The following is a 6684-nucleotide window of genomic DNA, read 5'->3' as shown; positions in this document are numbered from 1 at the left end:
CCCTCCGGACAGTGTATTGTGTGTAAAGGCAGAGCTGGTGTTTACTGATCATGTTACAATGGGTGACGGACGAGGGCAGCTTTTTACAGCCTGACACTGACTGAATTTCCTGTGGAGAAAATATTGAATTTTTAGGCTTCAGGCCTAATAAAACCGAGGCAGACGTATGATAAGGCAGCTCTTTACGTCTTACACTGACTGAATTTCCTGTGAAGAAAATGTTGAATTTGTAGGCTATTGGCCTAATAAATCCTTCATAAAAAAATGAAGAAAGACTGCAATGTGAGTCATGAAAATGTGCACATGTATACATCATCACTGCACCACTTCATTACCACAATAAATGCTATCACTTGTGTAGCGCTCACCCCCGAAGGAGCCGCTGAATATGAAATAGCTTCTCCCGCCTGTTTACGCCAGCCAACGGCCCCCTTACTCAGAACCAGCAACACCGACACTGCGGAACAGAACAGGTACAAGTCTCAGGGTCCCCTGGATATTTATTTGCAAAGATCAACAGGAGAGAGGGTTTGGGATCTGCAGGACACCCTTGGCAAATTCTTCAGAGGACTGCTTCCTGCCCCAGCAACAGCTAAAGTCAACAGCACCATGGTCCTGTCAGAGTGACCAATAATAGGAACAGTACTGCGAACAGCCAGGATGGTCCAGTACCTTGTAGGAAAAAGGCTATCTCTGTACTCAGGTAATAACAGTTGGCTTCTTCTATAGCAGACACCTGGAATAGGGTGAGGGATCTCCCGCAGGGTCCAGATGGCAGCTCTCACCAGCTCCTCTGCAACACTCCGCTACAAAAAGACTCCACCTCCAGCCCAGCTTCCATCAGGTCTCCTCTCAGCTGTATCCGAAATCTCCGTGCCCTCAGCATCTGCCACTTGCTGAGGTGCATGCCAGATATTCAGTAATATCTTCTAGTTTGAGGCACTCAACACCTGCCACGTGTATGGGCCCAAGCAAAGTATCTGTGGTATCCTAGGCCTCTAGGCCCCCAGCACCTGCCATGTGCTGAGGCCCAGGCCAGTCACTTGCATCACATAGACCTCCAAGGGAGAGGCCCCAGGAGGGGAGAGAGAGTTCTGCCCAGTGTCCCCAAACCTTTTATCACCTACCCTCAGCCATACCTCTAAATCATCCTACTCAGGGATTGGTCAGGGTCAGGTGCATGGTCATAGTCTGAGGATGGATCCTCCCTCACTGTATGCCAAGGCTCCCTTTTCCTCAGCAACAGGAGGAGCAATCAATCCAGCAAACTCAGGGACACCTGTAGAATGCCGAACTCTGAATAATCAGTATCTAGACTGGTTACAGTCCAGATATTCACTAGATTTAGTAGTGACCACCAGAGGGCACTACACTTGTAAAGGTGGAAATGGACTTAAAGTATCTTACATTTTTTTTGTACTCCTAGTCACCCACTTATGACCACCTCTTGTTGTGTCTACCTCCTTTTGAACATCAATTAGCTCCCTCTCTGGCTCCTCTCTCAACTGTACACAGTCAGCTGCCATTCCTTCCTCAACAATTTGACCACTATGAGTTCCCTCTCTTTCTTCTTCATCCCTTGTCAACGGTTATCTTCAGCTCTGACACCCTCCCACTGTCCCCATTATCATTTTCCCATCTGCTTCCTTGATCAGCACCCTTTTCGTTTCCTCTCCATCCTCCTTAGTCAGTGACTAGGTCCTGTTTTACATACTCTCCTGATGGTACAAGATCAGCTGCCACTCCTCTTTACCTTCCACCACTTTGCAACAATGGGCTCCTGCTCTACTTCCTACTTCCCCTTTCTATGTGCACACTTCATCCTTCACTATAGCCAGAAACACTTACTTTTTGCCTCCTGATGTCCCAGATAAGATCAGCTTGCATTCTATCTATTCTCCAATAGCCCATGATCCGGGCAGCCTACCTCTCTGCATTCCTTTTTATTGTCCTGGTCCAGATTCCACCCTGCCTCCTCTTCTGATGTGCCACAATCAGATAGCTCTACTTTCCTCCATAACTCATTCTGATATGATTAGCTTCTGCTGTGAACTTTCTACACACCTCCAGGCCAGTCAGCTGATTCCTGTTCCGCTCTGGAATATGGATAGGCATGGAGGTGGCAGTATAGCAGCTCTAAGGGCAAGGCAAATGGGTCATTAGAAATATTTGAGCAAGAACAGTACATTTGTTGTCATTGCGACTTCTGAGATGGTTTTTTAACTCACCTTAAAGGAAGCGTAGCCACAGCGAACAATTATCTGACTGGTTGTTAAAATAGCACTAAAGGGGTTGCTCCTAGATGCAGGTTTATAAAGGGTGTTATAAATGATCCACAGTTAGTCATTGTTCTCTGTCTTCTTGGTTGTGTAATTTGTGTAATGTCTAATATGAATACCATTGTGTGGGGGTGTTTCCAAGTACAACACAGCTGTCTACAATGAATGAACCTGTACAAAGAATTCTCAAAACAGCTTTTATTTCATCTGCAGCCTAGATACTGTCTATTGTGGGATTTTGTTTTTATTCACGCTCCAAAAGAATTGCAGTCAAAGTTTGTTTTCAATAAAATTTAAAAGTTCTACGTGACCTTATAAAAATTATATCTCTAAGTTTCTCCCTGATGCTTATGATTCAATTATGTTTTTATATATGGGATTGTCTTTCTATTATCAAATAATCATGTGTATTAGACATGTGCGATTCGTTTCATTCCGAATCGAAATTCGGATGAATTTTCGGAAATTCGGACATTCGGATGTATCCGAATTCCGAATTACAGACATAACGGATGCAAACGAATCCGAATTTCCATTTCCGAAATTCGGTAGCGGTAGTTCGAACGTTCGTTTCGTTTTCTGTTCTTATTCGTTTCTTATTCGTTTCGTTCGTTGGAGCAAAGTGACATTAGAGGAGAAAAACATTTTTTCCCCCTCAAATGTCACTTTGCTGCAAACGAACGATCGAAACGAATAAGAAACGAATAAGAACAGAAAACGAAACGAACGTTCGAACTACCGCTACCGAATTTCGGAAATGGAAACTCGGATTCGTTTGCATTCGTTATGTCTGAATTCCGAATCCGAATTGACTCTCACACCCGAATCCCGAAAAACGAAATAACACAAATCCGAATTTAAAACGAAACGAAACGAATTTTTTGGCAGTGCACATGTCTAATGTGTATACTATTATAAAAAAAAATGACATTTTACTCTACAGTTTTTTTTATTGCAATACATATTTACATTTTGGGACCATGACTGTAATGTCTTAATTATATAAACCTTATTGGATGACTTCAAGGGTTATTCTACTCATAACTCATATTTACATTTTTGATGACGGAGAATTAAGCCAACATTTTTTGTTACAGAGATATCTGCCCTTGACTTTTCAGATGTGTACACCTGTGTTGACCATTGTGAGGAGTTCTACTCTCCCTGCTAGATGTATTTATTCTTTATTATGGGGAATGCAACAGGAGGTGCAAGGGAGATCAGGAACAGATGCACACAAGTAATTATGGGTGGGAGATGTTGCTGTTGTATCGAAAATGCAAGATATAAAGAGTCAGAGGGTGAAGCCATCTACTAACTTTACTAATAACACGGACACTCCAATTTTGTTAAGAAAAAAATATCCCCTCCAGATCAACTATGTAAATTGTAACGATTTTAAAATACTGGAAAACCAAAGTACTGTAAAATAATATAAAAATAAAAACCTAAATACTGTAAAACCTAAAACCATGTTGTATAAATATTGGTCTTGCCAGTGCCCGTTATCAGGGCTGGATTTCCCACAAGGCCAACCAAGGCCCGGCCTCGGGGCAGCAGGGAGTAGAGTGGCAGCAGGGGTGTGGAATTCCTATTTTCCGACGCCCGGGACATACAGTTCCAGGCGCTGGGTGGGTAGTTGTTTTCTATATTTAGCCCTGCTTTGGGCAAGCAGGGCTAAATGTACAGCAGGGAATCAGCCATTTGTTTTGTACAAGTGATCTCGGTGATGTCGCCAAGATCACTTGTATGCATCCTGCATACAGGGGGGCGCATTGCAGAGCCTGGCATTGGGGCAGCAGAGATAGTAAATCCGGCCCTGCCCGTTCTGTCTGATTCCTAAATGGAAAGATATGCTTTCACAGCAATATTCAGGCTCAAAAGCTGCAGGTCAGCATCAGGCAAGTATCTCACCAGAGATGGAAATTCCCTTGCGAGGGATGCCTATAATATGACCTCTGTGCAGACGTCCAGGAAATGCAGGGATTTAATCAGATTAATTTGGGATGGGATATATGGGAATTTCTGTTCACAAACAAAGTGCTGTTGCAATAGTTACCAGAGAGGAAATAAAAAGACTGATATTAGCAGGATTACACTTCTCTGCCTCCTGTTAGGCGCCCTCACTCCATAAACGGCACACAGTAAATACCTTTTCCAGGGACCAAAAACATACAAACAATTACCAGTACCAAAGATCTCCTCCAATAATTCTTCTTCTATTTAAGAATGTTTCCATACACATAATACAACTGCTGATGGGTTTCTCCATACACAGCCTTAATCATAGATACAGACTGCAAATAACCTGTAACAAGCTGGGCAACTAGAAATGCATGCCAGAGCAATAAGCAAATCCAGAACTATGGACCGTTGAACTTATATGCAAACCTTGACTTTTGCTGTAAAAGCTTACTCAGTCCCGGTCCATCCAATCTCCTTCTTATTGGTTACTAAGCATACGCATCACACTAAAGGGCCAATAGAGAAGTTTGGAAGTGAGAAGGTCATTTGAGGCTAAAGAGTCTAACATTGAAAATGAGCATACATTTGCTGGGTCTTTATAAATATGTCGCTTATACACTACATATTAAGACAGAATGGACTAATTCTTTTGAGAAGGCAAGCTACAAAAAAAAGAAATTGTAAGAGCAAAAACTGCATACTGAAAATGTGTACTGCACGGAACAATTTCAATAGCCTTCCTTTATTCATGAATGACGTGATGGGAATTCAGACCATTGTATGAGCTGAACAAGGAAATGGATCATTTTAAAGTGTAAAGGTCAAAGAGAGTGCAAATGTGACAAGTTCTAGTGACATTTTGGCTTCGAATAAACATATAATTTGATACACGTATGTTGCTCCAGACTCCAAAACAAAGCTGTTTCTCTTGGCCGATTCTACTGTTAATTTTTTTGCCAGGCAGAAAGCAGTTTAACAAGGAGCTGGTCAAAAATTTAGGAATTAGGAAAAAAAAAAAGGGGGATTGTGTTAAAAATATAAAATAATAAAAATATATAATATCATATATCTAATAAAAATTTACCAATATTAAAGGTTAGGTGTTGACATTCAAAAGATAGAACATAACCTAACTGTTTTGGTTTTATATCCAGTAGAGATATTCCCAAGCAACCTGTAGATTGCTGGCTCACATGCAGAAAGCCTGGCGTAGCAAAATGTTAGCACTACATTTAGGATTGACTTTATAACAGCAACCAGTTAGGTTCAAGCTTTCCCTGGAAGAATGTGAATGGTGATACATCATGTATAACATAATATATCATGACTGGAAAACTGCATTAAAAGCTCAGAAAAAAACTCCCCAAAAACATGAAGGCACCTTTTCTATAGAAAAAACATGTTTAGCCTTCAGTTGTGTACAAGGTTTTTTTAGAACAACTATGTAATATTCTTCCATAAGAAAAGGTAAAGCAACACAATGGCAATTGTTGTTTACATTTACAAACATGTCATGTCAGGAAAGTTTCTATATTTTTTAGTTGTAATTTTTTTTATTTAAAATATTTTTTCTTACAACGTACCAAACAAGAAGAACAACAAGAGTAAGGGTCAATTTAGACAAAATATTGTGTAATACATCATAACATGAGTATTTAAGCCAAAAAACCCAAAACGAAAACAATATATACACAACATATTGGACAGATGGTATACTGTAGTAATGAAAGAAGGCAACAGATAACTTTCTTTGGGTTCAGAACATTATAGAATGTTATAGATTTCTCTTAGTGGTAATGTCTAATTCAGTATTAGAGGGACCACATTGGCATCTGAATTTCCTTTTCAGGTGTCTTCATGACCGAGGCCTTTTTTTCATTTTTTGTGTACATGTTATAATCCATATTTGAGGCCTGAAAATGACTTAAAACCCCCAAACATTACATATTTTCTGAAAGGCAAGACCCTATAGAATAAAATGGTGGTAGTTGCCAATTTTTATGTTTGCACGATATTAGCGCAATGATAAATGCACTTAAATGCCCCAAAACACAATAAAATACCAATGTTTAAAATACAATATAAAAGATGAGGTTACAACGTATAAATAGATACCCAACACGCCCAGGTTAAAAATTGTGTGCATCCGTGAAACGGCGACAAACTTTAGTACCCCAAAAAGTCCATAGACAACGCTTTAAAAGCCGCTACAGGTCATCAGTTTAGAGATACACGTAAATATTGGACCTAGAATTATTGCTCTCACTCCAGCGTGTGCGGCAATACCCAACATGTGTAGCACGATCGTCGTTTTCAACCCAGGAAACACGGCCGGGGTGTCGGGCGGGGGGCACCGTTTACTGGCCCGTAGAAGTGATCTGGTGGCAGCTGAGCCACCAGAATCGCTTCTACTGCAAAGCCAAGTTTAAACAGAGTTCCG

Source organism: Nanorana parkeri, unplaced genomic scaffold (genome assembly GCF_000935625.1).
Source record: "Nanorana parkeri isolate BGI_ZX_2015 unplaced genomic scaffold, ASM93562v1 scaffold2595, whole genome shotgun sequence".
Classification (NCBI taxonomy): domain Eukaryota; kingdom Metazoa; phylum Chordata; class Amphibia; order Anura; family Dicroglossidae; genus Nanorana; species Nanorana parkeri.
This window is presented reverse-complemented; position numbering follows the sequence as displayed.